The sequence below is a fragment of the Garra rufa genome, chromosome 5, assembly GCF_049309525.1.
Source record: "Garra rufa chromosome 5, GarRuf1.0, whole genome shotgun sequence".
NCBI classification, from domain to species: domain Eukaryota; kingdom Metazoa; phylum Chordata; class Actinopteri; order Cypriniformes; family Cyprinidae; genus Garra; species Garra rufa.
Genome location: NC_133365.1, coordinates 37183873 through 37203070, shown reverse-complemented (window position 1 = coordinate 37203070; position 19198 = coordinate 37183873). Strand labels below are relative to the sequence as shown.

The 19198-nt window shown below is 36.3% G+C and overlaps 1 protein-coding gene across 1 annotated transcript in view; it reads left to right on the top strand.

Moving 5' to 3' along the window:
• Positions 1–19198, top strand: part of unc5db (unc-5 netrin receptor Db) — a 185982-nt gene that overhangs the window by 91842 nt on the left and 74942 nt on the right. The gene's annotated exons all lie outside the window — the stretch shown is intronic.

The window sequence follows — 19198 nt, the reverse complement described above, 5'->3', positions numbered from 1 at the left end:
GGTTATTTCAATGACTGACTTGTTGCACGCCAGACTGTTGTTGAGGCATTTCCATGCACCGAAACGTGACGCTGAACAAAACGAACTGTGATTGCCTTATGGGCGGGCCTTGGCCAATTAAAGCTGCCATGAATTCCAGACCTTCAGCCGTCAGTCTGAAGGTCTGGCTACGCGAGACTACCTAGGGCTGCTCGATTATGGCAAAAATCATAATCACGGTTATTTTGGTCAATATTGTAATCACGATTATTTAACACGATTATGAATGGGTCCAGAACTTTATATGATTGATTAATTTAAAGATAGCAATACAACAACAAAAAAAGATACAAATGAAACAGATCTTTTATTTATTTAATGTAATTATCTGAATGTAAAATAATACAGCACAGTCTTCACTGTAAGAATTAAACATGCTTTGTTTCTTATAAAAACTACAAAATTCTCTCCGTAAAGAGCAATGAGTGATTTTGTCCTTGTCTTTTGTTGTTTGATTAACATTAAGCACAGAGATGGCAGAAGGAATATTACTTGTGGCCGCTTTAAGAGCTGCACGAATCCAATATACTGTTACACATGTATTTTTATTCTCAACTGTTTACATTAAAATGAGACATAAGTTGAAGGTTTACATGAATAATCACCAAATGCAGCATTTTGACATGTTTGCATGTATTTGACCGTTTAGGTACGCATCTTAAGCTAAACGTTCACTTGGTACGTGTTCTGTTCCGTCTCTGAATGCATACACAGAACAGCGCAAATTCTTTTTCGTGCTTTTAAAACACAACATCAAAAAACATTAATAAATCAAGCATGTTCCATTTTATGCAAGTCACTAAATTGCATGTGAAATTGGGCTTTTATGAAGGATGAAAGAGCACCACTGGAAAGGGGGTGGAATCGGGAGCAATAATCGTTTTATCTTGATTATTGCATTTTTTTAATAATTGTTTAAAGCCGAAATCGAAATCGAAACTGAATTTCGATTAATTGCACAGCCCTAATGTCATCCTAGATGTTCATGTCTTTCTTTCTTTAGTTAAAAGAAATTAAAGGTTTTTGACGGAAACATTCCAGGATTTTTCTCCATATAGTGGACTTCAATGGGGATTGGTTGAAGGTCCAAATGCTTGTCTTGCACTACCTCTGCAATGCGCGCCTATGTTTTCACGCGTTACATAATCAAGTTGGAAAGCTCATGCGTGGTTAGTTCTTCATATGTGTACTCCGGTTCAAAGCATTAGGGTGTGGCGAAAAACTCATCTAATTTTCTCCTCCAACTTCAAAATTGTCAGACATTGTTCTTTTACCTTTTTATTTTGTAAAGGTCATTTGCCCATTTGCACTTCTGACTATGTCACGTGTGACCTTTTCAATGTAAGTACATAATGTGTGAAGTCGAGCTAGTGCCAGGCAAGCATTTGTGGTTAAAAATATATAAAGTTTTAGTTTTTTAACAAAATGACTGATTGTTTCGCTACACAAGAGCCTTTTGAAACTGCAATTTGGACCTTCAACCCATTGATCCCTATTAAAGTCTACTATATGCAGAAAAATCCTGGAATTTTCCTCAAAAACTTTTATTTATTTTCGACTGAAGAAAGAAAGACATGAACATCTTGGATGACATGGGAGAAGTGAACTAATCCTTGAAATCTGTTATCTATTAGATCCTAACTAGATCTCATCTGTAATTTTCTGTATTTTTCTGTTCTTTATTGGAAAAAAAGACAGGAATAAAAAACATAAAAGGACTTTAATTTACTCAGTTGGTAAATTTTGTTAACTGTATTCACTGTTATATAGTCTGAGTAGTGTATTCCATAAATTGCTTTCGAATTTATCGCCATCTTCACACTACAGCTGGATATTTCCCAGTTAGGCTGTATCACAGGAGAGATTTAGATGCTCACTGTGATATTCTCATGAATAAATAAAGTTCACGGTTGGGGTATTTGGCAATGCGATATTATATCGACATCTGTCATGATACAAAAAGATTGAGCTTCTTTATTGTTACTATGGCTGCTGTGATTCAGAACTGTAGTCTATTTGCATGTTTTTTTCTCATTCAGCTACACTGAGTGTCAGTGCTTTGCCCAGTTGTATTTTTAGCCTTTTTTAGAGTTTTTTGTTGAATATAAATAACTGAGTATTCACTGACCATTGCTAAAATATGCCAAAAATCTTTCTTTTTCTAAAAATATGAATAAACATGTAGCTAAAAATATTACACATTGATTTTCATTCTTCCTCACCTCTTGTCAGCTGTTGTATTGTTTTGTAAGTTCTGTAAATTCATTTCATGTTTCCTTGGCAACTTTCCAGCAGCAATAATGTCCAGCACAATTTAGGCTGAATTACAGGAACTGTCAGAGGTACACACTCGACAGTGCATTGATTAGAGGATTTCAGCTTTTGTATTACCAAAAAATAAAAACCTAATTCACCAGCTTCTCTGAAGCACACCATGATGAGTCCACATAGGCATTTGCCTCACATGAAGGCTATGTGCCAGGAAAAGCCTCTTAATTGCTTCTGGAAGTTCATTATTGTGTGTTTGCTGTGCTGTGAAATTGTTGAGGGCATGATAATGGGAAAATGAAAAATCACAACAAATTATTTTCCTGTGTACATATGGGAAAAGTCAGAAAAGTTCAGGTAAACTTGCTTATCACTGTCACATTCTGTAGATGCATTGCCAACAAAATGTGATTTTCTATGTTCAAAAATGACTTTAATAATGCATTTATTTTAATACATATTCCGATATGGATGTATTCAGCTGGTGATGGATTGTTGTGGCTAATGACAGGAAGAGGACGCTATAGTGAGCATGTAATCTCTGAAATCAATGTCTCAAGATGTCTGCTTTTACATTGATTATATGCTCAGAAATTGGTCTGGCAAGATGGCAAGAAGGCACTATGTGTCTTCTCTGTCATTTGGCCACAGTGAAGAATGAGGTGACTTATTGTTTAGGTGGTGATTTCATCTGCTGATCTGTCAGACTGATTTATCACAGATTTTCTGCTTTCTAATCTCAATTTCATCTCGATACCGTACATACGTACTCAAGGCTTAGCAACATGTTTTCTTGCCTTTATTTCTGCACCCTTGAGCATTTGCATTTCACATGTCCTTGCACACATATTCATCATACTGTTGCTCTCAAAGGACATATCATCATTACAAATATAAGTCAGGTTCAGTGGTTGTAAGTGAAGAAATCGCATCCATAGGTTCTGGACGTCACAAGCTCATTCCACTAAATGTTTTGTTTCTGTATCTAGCTTGCTATCTGTTGTGTAGTAGATTTACAGCAGATTTTCGGACAGGTTGCTCACCATTCCCTGCTCCCCTTTTGCTCTGTCCAGCTACAATATGGAAAGCAGTAATTTCCTCCCCTGAGAATATACTTCCCCCATTACCAGGTTCACTGCCTGCAGTGTTGCCAAGGCGATGAAATGTATCAGTCTGGGCCCAAGTGGATTTGCAATTAGAAGAGCCAGAGGAAGTCTCCATTCGGCCAGTCACATTGCCAGCTTTACATCAGTGCTAAACTCATAACCAGCGATAACGACATCCTTTATAGCACCCCACCATGCCACCATAATGGATGACAAAAACGGGGATTGAATTAGAGGGACGCTAATCAGAGCCTCAGATCTACAAAGAATTGGATTTTATTGATTAGAGCATGGGTCTTCAATGTCATCGCAAGCGCAAGATAAAATCTCTTATTTACCAGTCATACAGATAAGCAGCAACACATTGCCCTTGAGTTTAGACCAGGTGAAGATCGAGAGATACCAGTCCGAACCTGTTGGACACAAGCCTGAGCTTAAACTTTTCTTACTTTAGTTTTTGGATGTTGTTTGCTATTGTGGGAACAAATTAGGATCACATAGTCAGTTTTGTTTTGCATTCCGGCTTATATTGGGAACAGAAAACAGTCGACAGAAGGGCAGCAGAAGGGGCTGTCATGTTTATAGCTGATAAATATAGCTGATTTTCTCCTTCGTAAATAAACAAATGGATGACAGTGTTGATCAACTCAAATGTGTCTTTATCTAATTCATTTAAAGTTTTCCCATGGTGGATCAACTGATGTTTCTCTAAAACTCATTCTCAATTTAGTCCAGGCACCAATAGGGATGTGACAAAAAATGTTTTGTAGTGGCAGAAAGTTTGTTTTATTAATAATTTATTCATGTCATAAATGGGAATGTTTTATTGCAGATAAAGTTCCTATTACAACACAGTCATACTGTTTAACCCTCTGCAATGCAATTAAATCACTTACACAGGTGACTAAATCTTCACTGTGAGCGACTAAGTGATGTCTAACATTAGCCTTTGGCTAAAAATTCTTAGATTTTACTTGCCAGTTTCAATTCATTTCAATGGATGTGCAATGTATCTGTGTTTGTATGTGACATGTATATATATGTGGGTGGTTAACAAATAGGCAGTAAAAAATGGGTATTTTGTAAAAGACCATTTTTGAAGAAGAAATGCTTATATGTAGTGTGAAGTATGATCTTTATGAAAATATAAAGGGTCAGTAACCTCATGGTCGATTAAATCATTTTTTTTTTTTTTTTGTTTGTTTGTTTTTTACATTTTTACTGAACTTTACCATATGTTTGTCCTGTGATGTGACATAGCAAAAATTAAGAAAAAACCCTCTTAATAATATATAAGTAGCATGAGAGAGATTTATCTTCATTGTCAGACACTTATTTTCATATAGTGTTATTTATTTAATATGAAATTATAATTAACACATTTTTTTTACCCAAGGACTTGTTGGACAATTTCAGATATGAAAATCAAAACATTTTAAAATAAGTATTTCTATCTCCCTATTGTAATACTCAACAGTTTTTTGCATAGGTAAATTTGATTGATATTCAAACTACATTCATTAAGATGTCAATTATTTTTTTTTAAACTATATGGCTACTCTTTTAAAGGCATCATTTTGATTCTATTTACTTTCTATTTTTACTGTCCTCTCTCTTCCACTAATTTCTCAATTCTTTCTGTTTCAAAAACAAAGTTATACTTATTTTCATGACACTTTAGTACTGTACAAGTTTTCTGCAAAAACATCAGAAATCGCCAGAAAAGAATAAAAAGGAGTTAAACAAATTGTATTTAATTACTTAAAATGTTTCTTAAAGAGACCTTGTCCTCTGGTGTGACATCTTCACGACCATAAATGGGGTCCTTCAACTAATAACAGTTTTTTATGGAATTGACTGATTTAAAATTAAGAGGATATGGTATCACACCAAATGACATGGTTTTCAAAGACAAAATGTATCAGTTCCTACACTTTCAGAAAATATTTACTAAAATAGACACTTGTACAATTATGCCAAAGGTATTTATTAAAGGTCCCATATTGTACACATTTCTGGAGGTTTATTTTAGTTGTTGATGTCCTTAAGAATATATATTTGCGGTATAAGTGCCAAAATCCATCTCAGTCGATTTTGGCCCATCTAATTAATATTCATGAGCCTCTCTTCTGATTGGCCTGTTGTTTTCTGAGTGACGCACAGCCAGGCCAATCACAGGTAACTACGGTCATGTATCGTTGTAGCCGAACCCAGAGCCATAGAGAGAGCCTAGCCTGCTGATATTCAACAGGATATTTCAGAATGATCATTAATGTTTTTTCTTTTTCAAACACCGAATGCAGTAAGCTACATAACTGTTGCTTTAGTAAAGCCCCTTTCACAATGCGCGCTGATTCTGGAAAATTACGGGAACGAGCGCTGTGTGAACAAAAGCCAGAACCATAAAGGCAGTGTTGTAGTGATGATGCACGTTACCCTGCGACTCTTCACGTCAAAAAAATATGTGCAAAGTGGAATGAAGCGGCGATCAGGCAGAGCCAGCTCCGCACTATCAGCGCTGAAGCGCAGTTTGTTCAGGTTAGTTTCAGTTTAGTGAAACGTACGCGTCGCATTACATCTCACATCCAAACGTCACGTGTTTTTATGGGTTGTGTGTAAAGCACGCACAGATTCCGGAAAACAACTGTGAATGAACCAAATTAAACAATTCCGGAACAAATCATGGGAAACATTATCTGTGTATTTACCGGAATCGCTGTGTGAAAGAGGCTGAAGTTGACGTGCCAGTGGTCTCTTATATTCACGTTGTTCTGAAGCCTGTGCAATGATGTAGTTTCGACATCTATAGACTGAACAGGGTTTTCTAGATTAGTTTTTGTGTTGTTGTTGCTTAGCAATGTTATGGACGCGATGTTGTCTGGGTTTGACAAAAGGAGGGTGGGACGGTGGTTGGTGCTGGGGTGGTGACTGAAGGCGGTGACTGAGTAGTTCGGACGTCACATCGTTACGGAAGTCACAGCGGCTCGTGATAATGATCAGCTACTTTAAGCAGGCTGTGTGCAGTTTACTGTGGATTGACTGTTTTGAAACTCATATGGTAGTTACATAGCCCCTAGACCTCAGTTATCATGAAAAAAGCCAGGAAATTTCGATTTTGACAATATGGGACCTTTAACTTTTTTGCTTTTCTAAAGTTTTTTAATTTATAAAAGTTGTAATTTATTGAACCATGCTTGAAACAGTCACAACAAATCTGCAGTTTAAAAAAAACACTGCAGCTTTTATAACAACAGGTCCATGTTTGACAAAGAAATATTTAACCCTTTACTGCCATATAAAATAACGACAATCTTATTTATATTCATTTTCATCCTGTTGGGACGATGAAAATGCCATGTCACGTCAACAGTCAGCCTGGTTAGTGAGTAAACTAAAAAATGTACTAGCCAGTGGTAATTCTATTTCCAAGGTGTGCGTAGAGGGTTGCTGATCATTTCATTCCATAACTGCAAACACTTCTGCTGTCAAACAGTTTGGTGATAACTGACAGTTATTATGCCTGCAGTAGCCTTTATTAAGCCATTGTTAAAAAATTGGACATTTTAATGACAACTATCCTGAAAACTGTCTTCCATTATTGTCAATTTTATAGACCACGTGTAAGCATTTAGCCCGTCCATCTGACTGTAATAATCATTATTACATGGCTCTGTTAAATAACTGATTCTACTTGCAGTCAGAGAGTTTTGAATAATGACCAAGAAACTGTGTAAGTGTCTGTTTTCCCAATATATTGATTTCCTATGTGGGCATATATAGAGTCAGCTAGACATATATCACAAAATAAACCACTGATTTGGTCAAAGCAGCTTCCCTTATCACGCCCTTCAAAAGTTTGGCTCCATAAGATTGCAAAAATATTGCACAATATTTCAGTTTTTACAGAATTTTTGATCAAATAGATACAGCCTTGGTAACTTCTTTTAGAAACATTAAAACATCCTATCCCTAAATGTCTCTTTCTCTCAATTTTCATGAGCCAAGTTTATTGTTGAAAAATAATAATATGAAGCGACATGATTATGCCCTCATCTATTTCTGCTTGTAGGCAAACAGTGTGATTGAGGGTGCTTGAGAATTCGCTGTGAATTCCATGATTGCTGAAATTCCATGGATAGATGGATTTATCTATGCAGTGTAATATTTTTGCACATTAGTGCCATAATCAGTGATAGAAACATGTTTAATAAATCAGCTAATTATATGCTCTCTTACGGCTTTTGCCTGGCAAATCAGTTGCTGATGTACTGAATGCCTTAATAATCCAACCCTTAAGGTGATGAATGTGGTTTATGATACTAGTTACTGAGCATCCCTGGTGCTTCAATAATTTGCTCGGTTGAAATGTAGCTCAGCAGGAGTTGAAAAGTGCCTCGTTTATGCTGGTCTTTCAGTGACTGATAAAACAGCAAGATGCATGCTTTCCTTCTGACGTAAGCATTAACACTGCTTTGGGAAACAATATATAAATGCTTGCAATGTTTTTCATTTTATTCTTCAGTGTTGACTGGGGAAGAGATCTGAAATGTTCAAAGGTGTTTGAACACCATCCTGAAGCACTACCTTAGGTTTTATTTGTTCCAAGTGCTGCAATATCAGCCCATGAGGACAGTTATAGAGCATAACCATCATAAGAAAAATCATCCTCCGCTAAGTCGTTTATCACGGCTTTGCCAAAGGAGGACGAAACGACTGCCGCGCTGCTCGCTGTGCCTCTATTATTGTCCTTTACTGATAAATGACGAGCTGAAACTTCTATGCAGCGGCACACAAATAAGCCACACAGACTACTCCATTTAGGATTATAACCTGTGGATTGTGGTAAAAAAAAAATCTGTTGATAGTGTAGGTGTCAGTGGAGAGAGAATCCTATTGAATGTGACCAGAAACTAGATGACACTTTTGCTTCCTGTCTATAGATTAGAGGCAAATAGAAAGAGGCAGATCCAGACAAGTTCCAAACACTATAGGGGGCGCAGATGCTGCCTAGGCCCGATAATGAGCTCTTTGTGTCCCCGTCATACCTGAAGTAAAGGCCTTGAGTCCTGGCGACCAGGCAGCAGTGACAAACTTACAATGACAAGATCTTTCCTCTGGCACTGTGTCTGCATGCTTTTCTTTTCTGCCATGGAGTGTCACATTCTAATGGCTGCTATCGTTAGGAATTAAGTCAGTATGTTCCTGAAGTATTGTGGTTTGAATGAATGAGAGTTAACTAGTAAGTAGAATACACTTTGTGGTGTTTAACATTAAATAAATTAAATTTTAGTTTTAAAGATATAGTTTACCCTATCCAAGATGTAGAGTTTATTTCTTCATAAAAACTGATTTGGAGAAATTAAGGATTATATCATTTGCTCACCACTGCGGGCGTCAGAATGAAAAGTCAATCAGCTGATAAAAACATCAAGGTGTTTTAAAGGGAACCCTGGGTATTTGCCATGGACAATGGCATCGTCTGCGGGGGGCGGGGGTGAGGGATGGTTGTTGTTAAATAATTAATTCATAACGAACGAATTAATTGTAGCCTACCGTTACCACCAGTGCTTAATTTGAGCCGGATTTTTAAAGATCCGGCATTAACAAGTGCGTTAGATCGTGACAGTGCGTGCGTGCATACGAGACAGAGCAAGCGTGGGTTTATGTAGATGTATTTGGAGGATGTGTGTTGGTCCTTAACATATTTTCGACCAATCCGCTTTTTTAAGTTCAAAATCACTCTCATTGATTGCTTACTGCTTAAAGGGGGTCGCACACCGAACGCGAAGCGCTGCGCCGCGTCGCGTCGCGCAATGTCTTTAAAATTCGAAAACATAGTTTTCTATGAGCATACGCACACCGGCGGCGCCATTCGGCGTCTGTCCGCGGCGCCCAGCTACGACTCAGGAAGCTGTTCAAATTTCTGCCGCCCCACAGAGCGCCATCTGCATAGTTTTATATTAAATAACATCATATTTGTCTCAAATCATCCTATTAGATTAAAAAAACAAGATACCACTGCTGCAAAATACTACTTACATTAGGTTTACAGCTTGAAAAAAATGTAAACCTATATAATTCATTCATATTTTATTTTCTCAATACATTTTTTCATACGCAAAATCTAAAGTCCTATGTAACATTTGCCTGTCGTAATTACATTCACTGTCTTTGACTGCCACCTACTGGATTTACAAGGTCACAACCGTCACTTGCAGTTCAGAACTTCACTGAAAAATGAGCTGACGCGTATAGAATGTGCGCGTCCGGTGTGCGATACCTCCAGCTGTCCTTGGCGAGACGCGACGTTGCGCTGCGTTTCTCGTCCGGTGTGCGACCCCCTTAACCCACTCTCTCCAAGCACATTTAATGAGCAGCGGAATGTTTAGAGAGAAAGTGTAATATCAGAAATAATACCAAATCAAGGGAAATATTATTATGTATTAACATTATAAACACTATAAACATAGCTATAAGTTAGTTACCCTGACTCCAAAACGAATCATTTAAATGTAACGTATTCAGAACAGAACAGGAATGAAACAAAATATATAAAATATATAAATATGTAAAAATACTAGGCGTTGGACTCACGTACCTCTGTAATTCGACACAAATCCAAGTGTTTCCATATTCCCAATGTATTTTAATGATAAACTGTTATTTATAATGTATACTAGGCTTTGTATTGTACGTTCGTATTTCGATGGAAAAAATATATTCTCTTGTTTTTTGTTCCAAGCTCATGTTCATTATGGTAAAACCATGAAAAAGGCATATTTGGTGTAGTTTATTTAATCTAATTTAATTAAAATTATTTTGATTTTTTTCTGCTGTTTTTGTATGCCTCATTTATTAATGTAAACGAACTAGTTCGTGTAATTCGTTTGGAGTTCACTGTAAGTTGTATTGTGATCGCTAACAACTTCCTTGTTATTATTTCCTCATAATAATAATAATAATAAAATAAGTAAACATGCGGAAATTGAAGGCATGCATTTCATTTGGCTATATGTGACCCTGGACCACAAAACCAGTCATAAGGTTAAATTTTACAAAACTGAGATATATACATCATATGAAAGCTCAATAAATAAGCTTTCTATTGATGTATGGTTTGTTAGGATAGGACAATATTTGGCCGAGATACATCTATTTGAAAATCTGGAATCTAAGGGTGCAAAAAATCAAAATACTGAGAAAATCACCTTTAAAGTTGTCCAAATTAAGTTCTTAACAATGCATATTACTAATCAAAAATTACATTTGGTTAGGTTTACAGTAGGAATTTTACAAAAAATCTTCATGGAACATGATCTTTACTTAATTTCCTAATGATTTTTGACATAAAAGAAAAATCAATAATTTTGACCCATACAATGTATTTTTGGCTATTGCTACAAATATACCCCAGCGACTTAAGACTGGTTTTGTGGTCCAGGGTCACATATAGTGTGTGTTTTTTGCGAGCGGGTTGCTGCTGCAGCGGGGGCAGAGCGGGGGATTGCGATGCCGGCTCAGCATTATGATGTCTATCGGCCATCGGCGATGAACGATGGCATCATCTATCGACCCAACCCTAATATATATATATATACATATTATATAATATATAATAATATATATAATATAATAAGTCCATTCCTGTTGTCTTCTCAATCCAAATCCAAATTGTCCTCTCACATTGAAATCTGTTCCATTCAAGAAACAAACTCACCTACATTTAGTATTGAATGAAAGTGAGTACATTTTCAACCAATTGAACACATATATATAATATAACACAGAATGACAACTCTTGTAAGTCTTGTCGCTCTTGCAGTATGCGGCCTAATTGCTTATAATAATGAGAGTGATGCAGTTGTGTCGTGCTGTACACTTTTCCTGTAGATTGGCTGCAGTGTTGCTGATTTTTTGTTCCTTTCCAAGTCAACAAAAAAAGCTTAGAAAAGCTTTATAAATGAAGGTATATAAATATTAACTGTCTAGAATTATGCATACTTATATGACTAGTATTAGTATTTATATTTGTGTGTTCATATTTACTTTATATTTAGTGTGAATATTACTGAAATATAAAGTGGCTTAGTAACCTTAGTGGGATTCACCATATGGAATTGCCAGTTTATTAGCACACACTTAACATCTTTTGCCTTCTAGCCATAATTATTTCTGTATTCATTAGTTAGGCAAACATCACATAACAAAATTAATTATTTATTGGCACCTTTTTCACCTTAGTAAATTGTATCTAATTACATAAGTTTAAGTCGTTTACGACTTAAAAGATAACTTTTATTACATGTCAAACATGAATTTGAATTAAGTTAAAAGGATAGTTCAGCCAATAATTTTAATTTTGTCATTACTTACTCACCCTCATGTCGTTCCAAACCTGTGAGACCTTCATGCTTCTTCAAAAAACAAATTAAGATATGTAATGTCAAAAAGCTCTCAGATTTCATCAAAAATATCTTTATTTATGTTTTGAAGAAGCATGAAGGTCTTACAGGTTTGGAACGACATGAGGGTAAGTAATTAATGACAGATGTTTTCTGATGTTTTATTGAGGCATTTATGCATTTTAAAAAATAGTTTGATTGCAGAAAGTTTAATTGTACCTATGCATATTTTAATTTTGTGCTACAAGTGCTCTTAAACATCTTAGAGTAAAGCCCTGTTCCTCTGTCACTTCTGTTATTTAAACTCATTTCTCCTCTTCTCTGTCTCAAAGTGACGAAATCACTTTCCAGTGACTGCACAGCAAAGCTTCAGGGCAGTTGTAGCTCATGTGGCTCAGTCCAGCTTTCTGTCATCTGGCGGAGGGAGCCAGCTGACCACTGCGAGTATAGTTATGACGTGTCAGAGTTGACATGTGATGTGGTGTTGACATCTGTTAGAGACAGCTTCTCAGTAAAAAAAGCTTCTTTCTGAGAAAGTGCCTTTATGCTACAATAGATGGAAGCTGACTGCAAATGAAGGACAGAGAAAGAGAGAGAGAGGACTTCTGCAGTGGAACAAATGGAAGCTGACTGCAAAGCAAGGGCGGTGAAAGAGGACAAGTGCAGGGCATCACCCTTCATTTCACTTAACGCAGGTGCATTTTAGTGTTGATGTTCCTCTTCTCTGGGCCTATAGTATTATCACAGACAATTGCACACTCAACACCCATAGTGCAACATACATGTCTGGAGCACAACAGGGGGCAGTGGCTTTTTTTTATTTTTTTGAAAAGGAGAATATTATGTGAAATTGCAATTTTAAATCAGATTTGCTAAAACTGTGCCTTTTAAGTTTTAGACTGTTGGGTTTTTGTAGAACTAAACAATATGTGTCTCTAATATCTAAGAGCAAAGCTATTCAATTTGAATTTTCAAATTGTCAATTGACAAGCCTTAACGACATAGTTTACAAAAAAAAAAAAAAATCTGTCATTAATTACTCATCCACATGTCTTTCAAATCCTGTAAGAGCTTGGTTCATCTTCTGAACACAAATAAAGATATTTTAGATGAAATCCGAGAGCTTTTTAAACCTGCATAGACTCATTTTTGGGTGAACTAACCCTTTAAAACCATGACCCAACAGACATAAAGAATTTATTTATTATTTTTTGCAAAATGCTCAAATTAAACTATGGCTGTATTTGTTGCAAGGAGATAAAAACCTTTTTTAAAGGAACCTCTTACTACCTTACAGAGTGCAGTATACATCATAAAAGAAAGAGAATAATAATAAAAAAAAAATACGCTGGCCCTGAAAAATTGGTATAACACAGTTGTTCATCAGGAGAGAGTAGCACGTAAAACCTCAAACCTTGAATTTTGCAGAAACATCCTTGGATATGTTGTGTGTGTATATATATGTGTGTGTTTTAGTTAATTTTTTATTTTTGAATTCTTGAAGTCTTCCCTTCATCGCTCTAATAGCACTTTTTGCCGTGGCTGTTATGATAATTATTTATTTGGAGTTATGCTGGAGGGAGCTGCCATGCAGAGCGGGTGGGGAGTACATGAGCGTGTGATGGAGGATGACATTAATGTGCTATTAAGCTTCTACCCCGTGAGCAAAATGTCACATTCGCCACTGTGAGCTCAGGAGCGCACATGCACACAATGAGATGAGTCATTTGGAGGAGGTCACACCAATGTTATGTAAGTTAGTTGAGAAATGACCCGTTACCCAGAGGAAGAATGCAGCCTCTGGACTCCCACCCAGTTAAGGTCCACATTAGTAATGCAAGTAGTCATTTAACAGACGCTTTTGTTCAAAGCAACTCTTATTACGTGGACAATCCCCCCTGGAGGAAGCCAGGGTTAAATACTCTGTTCAAGGGCACAACGGGTTGTAGCTCATTGTTTGAATATCTGCTGATAGGGAGAAAATGGGTTAAATAAATGTTTATTATTGGTGTTTAAATAGTTTTTTATTTATTTACAGTTATTACAATTGTTATTTTCTAGTTATTTATATATCAATTATATATATTTTAAATTATTTATATTTTCAATATTTTTATTTATTTATTTATTTATTTTGTTTGGAAGCCCATTTCCGCCACTGAATAAAAAATGTAAAAAAAAGGTTATTGCGACTTTTTATCTCACAATTGACTTTTTTTTCTCACAATTGCTTGATGCAAACTCCAAATTCAAACTTTTTTTCATAGAATTGTGAGATATTCACAGATAAAAACTCACAATTCTGACTTTTTCCTCAGAATTGCGTGATATAAACGTAGTTGCAGAAATAAATCAGAATTGCGAAGACAAAAAAAGCAATTCTTAATTTTTTCTCACAAATGTGAGTTTATATCACACAATTCTGAGAAAAAAGTCAGAATTGCAAGTTTACTTCTCACTATTCTTTTCACTCTTTTACTATTCTATTCACTATTTAAGATATAAACTCAAAGTTCTGACTTTTTATATCACTGCGAGTTTATATCACGCAACTGAATTGCGTGAAAATTGTGAAAAAATTTGTGAAGAAATTTTATCTCGCATTTCAGATTTTTTTTATTACAATTGCGAGTTTGCATCAGGCAACTCTGAGAAAAATAATTCTGAATTGTGAGTTTTTATCTAGCAATTCTGGCTTTTATATCATGTAATTCTCAGAAAAAAAGTCAGAATTGCGAGTTTATATCTTACAATTCTCAAAAAAAAAAGTCAGTTGCGTGATGTAAACTCTAAATTGTGATAAATAAGTCAGAATTGCGAGATTAAAAACTTGCAATTCCTTTTTTTGATATCTCTGAATTCTGACTTTTTCTCGCATTTTCGAGTTTATATCATGCAACATGAGGAAAGATGTATATATCTCACTATTCTCCTAAAAAAATGTCAGAATTGTGAGTTTATATCTCGCAATTGCATGTTTATATCATGCAGCTCTGAGAAAAAAGTCAGAGTTGTGAGTTGATATCTTACAATTCTCAGAAAAAAGTCAGTTGCATGATATAAACTTCAATTCCGAGAAATAGTCAGAATTGCAAGATAATAACTCAAAATTCTTACTTTTTTGTATCTCGAAATGCTGACTTTTTCTTGCATTTATAAGTTTATATCTCACAATTCAGATTTATTACAATTGCGAGTTTGCATCAGGCAACTCTGAGAAAAATAATTCTGAATTGTGAGTTTTTATCTCGCAATTCTGGCTTTTATATCATGTAATTCTCAGAAAAAAGTCAGAATTGCGAGTTTATATCTTACAATTCTCAAAAAAAAAGTCAGTTGCGTGATGTAAACTCTAAATTGTGAGAAATAAAGTCAGAATTGCGAGATTAAAAACTTGCAGTTCTTTTTTTTGGTAGCTCAGAATTCTGACTTTTTCTCACATTTTCAAGTTTATATCACGCAACTCTGAGGAAAGATGTATATATCTCACTATTCTCCAAAAAAAGTAGGTGGAATTATGAGATGTTTACTCACAATCGTGATATAAAATGTGGCAATGACCTTTTTTATTTTTTATTCAGTAGGCTTCCATAATTTTGGGTGTGGTTACCATTGTAAGTTTTAGACAAACCCTTGAAATGATTTGAGATTAAGTCATTCAGAAAAAGGATAAACCCTGTTGGTTGTTTTAGGTGCTAAGCTGCCGTTAGTTATTTTAAGTACTTTAATTGAATTTACAGTTATGTCCAAATTCTCACCTTAGCGAAAACTGGAAAATCAGACTTGGAATACAATAAATACTGTGTGACTGCAGCTGCTCTACTTGCTGGTTCTCCATTGGTTGTCGCTCTCCATGGTGCTGAAATAATCTCTCTCTGCTACAGCAGGGGAGACAAAAGCTGCAAATCAATTGCTGGAAGCCTTTGCAGGAATCACATAGAACGAAACATTACACCGTTCTCGCTGTGCCATGCTCTGTTCCAAGTCTGTTCAAACACTAAAATACTACTAAAGTCATTCCCCGTGGCTGCTGCCATGTAATGTAAGCAGCTTTCTTTAAGTCTAGCGAGTGAAGTATTATGAAAAGGAACCGGTGTAAAGCAAAGCACATTAAAAGTGACTTGCAAATGTTGTTGATTGATGTGACGCTATTGTGAACTTAAAAGTGTGATTCTTCTTGAGTACTGCTTTTCATATTCTCTGCTGTCACAACTATGTGCCACCTATCTAAACGTCTTATTACGTTCTCAGATGCATTTATTTTAGCATCAAATGCTTAAGGTCTTGATGGAGCACACCTATTGTCTCGTTGTCGCTCATATAGGCTTACTCAGTTCTTATAAGACTTTCCTCTAACACTCTTTTGCACACAGAGCAGCAGAAGCATCCGCTTAGTAGATCTAATACTGAGTGAGCCAAAGCTTCACATGATTGCTGTGTCGTGTCAGTTTCTGGCCCTTAAATTGTGTCATGGCAGGGCCACATGTTGCAGCTGAGGCAGACTGGATTAACTCTAACTCTAAATGAAGCTTTGAGGAGACCTGAAATCTGCTGCATGATTTTTACATTACTGACATAGTTAAACCTCCTCCTGATCATCTTGGTCATTGCCAAAAGGCAAATGAGATTCTGAAGTGTAGAAATCACACTATTCCACCAGAGGTGACTGAAGTTAATGTAGTTTAAATCTTAGAGCAGTGGTTCCCAATCCTGGTCCTGAAGAACCCCCAACACTGGATATTTTAGGTGTCTTCTTAATCAAACAGACCTGATTTAACTCATCAGCTCATTAGGAAAGACTTTGTAACCTCAAATTTGTGTGTCAGATAAGAGACATCAAAAATGTGCAGTGTTGGGGGTTCTCTAGGACCAGCATTAGGAACCAGTGTCTTAGAGAATGGTGTTAACAACAGTAAAAGTCCTGGGTTTGATTTTCAGGGAGCACATAGACTGATGAAAAGATCAAAAAGAAAAGATCAAAAGTGACAGAAAAGACATTTATAATGTTTGACATTTTAAAAGTTTACCTTAAAGGGGTCATGAACTGAGAAGCCAAAATTTTCTTGATCTTTCGACATATAAGAGGCCATTGTACTATAAAAACATCCTGTAATTTTCAGAACTCAAAACTTTCTCATTAGTCTGAAAACAGCTTATATTGAAGCCAGTCTGACAAAATGATAGGTTGTGGAATGTGCCAATTTATGACGTAATAGTGTGGCTAAACATTGTCCGCCTGCTTCTACACAACTGTCTGTTTAACCCCACCCACTGACTTACACATGTAGTGTAAATGTATTTAAAAAAAAGTCTCAGAAGACAACAAGATGCTGTGCATTGCATAGGCTGTCAAACATACATAACTGTTAGCCAATCATAGCAATGGGTGTGTAAATCCAAGGCTGTAATTCGGCATGCCTATTCAAATAGAGCGTTCTACTGAGGGGGGTCAAACCAAGACAGAAAATATCCAACGCTATCTCATGACCATTACTGTCATGACTCTGGGCTGCGGGTTTTCCCTCAGCCACCTGAGGTCACTGTTTCCATAATGGTCGGTAGTTCTGTCACGTTTGGGAGAAGGAAGGGGTCTGGGTCCAGATGCAGGTAGAGAATATTTATTAAATAAACACAAATAAACAAACGAACAAACAAAAGGCCAACACGGCACACCAAAACACAAACAAGGCAAGATCAGAAACATAAACTTCAGGAACAAGAATCACGAAAAACAAACCACACAGAAGACAGGTACAGGAAACAATGCAGACTCACAAGAGTGGTGGGAGAGTGGAGATTATAAAGTCTGTGGTGATAGTGAACAGCTGTGGAGGAAACGAGTGTCATAATCAAAGACAACAAGACAGGTGTAGACAATCAGGGAAGTGCAGTGCAAGATGAAGGGAAACAGCGACCTCAGGTGGCTGAGGGAAAACCCGCAGCCCAGAGTCATGACAATTACGAGGTGGCTAATTTGTACAAATTCGTACAGCTTCAATTGTGTAATTTTTTGTACAGTTTGTCTAGACCACAGTGACGGGTTTAGGGGAGGGGTTAGGGATAGGTCATCCATGGTAATTGATACTTATTGGGGAACTCGTAAACTATTTACGATTTAGCAAAAATCGTATTAATTCGTACAAGTGAGTTTGTACCAATTTGTACAAATTAGCCACCTCGTAAAATATGTACAAATTGCCATGAGATCAGGTTGAAATAGCTTATTACTGCTTAAATTATGATTATGATCAGAGAACAGTACAAATAACAAAAAAAGCCGTTCATGACCTGGTTAAAACATTTAAAAGATGTAGTAAGTTGGGGTGGGAATCTTTCAGTACCTCACGATTCGATTCATATTAATTCTTGGGGTCACAATTTGATTAAAAATCGATTTACGTATTTATTTTTTTTCCCCATCATTTTTCATTAAATTTATTGTGCACACTGGACGTCAAATGCACCAGTATTTTGATATAAAAACAGACCTGTCTATAGTATGGGTGACTCAAGAAAACAGTGTTTGCTATTAACTATTAACATCCTAAACTCTGAATACTGAATTCAGAAAGGAAATGACACGTACTGCAGAACCCCTTAATACAAGATGGGAAGAAAAAAAATATTTCAATGCTTTCTCTCGCAATTATATCGTTGGGTAATTGTAGTGAGTTGTGAGCATCAGGGAGCCATTATTAATATCAAAGTCTCTTTAAGGCAAGTCATTTTACTCGGTGGCCATCTTTGAAATGCCTCCCAGGCATGCTAGTGCAGCTCCTATCCCTTTGAATGGAGAAACATCAAATTGTTTACCTAGCTTACGATTAAATTTTATATTTGAAATCACTATTAAAATCTGACAAGAACTGCCTGATAAATATTGTTCCTTGTGCTCCGATAGCGTTAAAAAAAGCTTATTTTTCAGGCTAGATCAGTGTGCAGTACTGAGCGCACATCTCAGAACGCTGATTGTTTCTATAGCAAACGGGACTTCTAACGGCAGCTGCAGTGTCGCGCTGACTTTACTAATCAACGATTGGCTCTATAATTAAGAAGGCGGGGTTTCACGGCCATAATGAGCGTTGCATTTTTCCCCATTCGAAACTATACGAGACACATCTTGGGTATTCTATAGTCTTTGTTAATATGTGGGGCATTGAAAGTGCTTTTAAATGCGCGTTTGCTTTTTACTTTCACTTTCGAGATTCGCGATCACACATACTCTGTTTTTACTATGGAACAGCAGTATACTGTACCACACATTTTACAAGATTAGATGTTTGTGGTGCTCAGGGTCTGCAAATCATTCACGATCACTCTCAGTGGCTCCGTAAAACGGGTTGTTTGTTTTCCTTGCCTTTCCGAATACACCGCTCCTGCAGA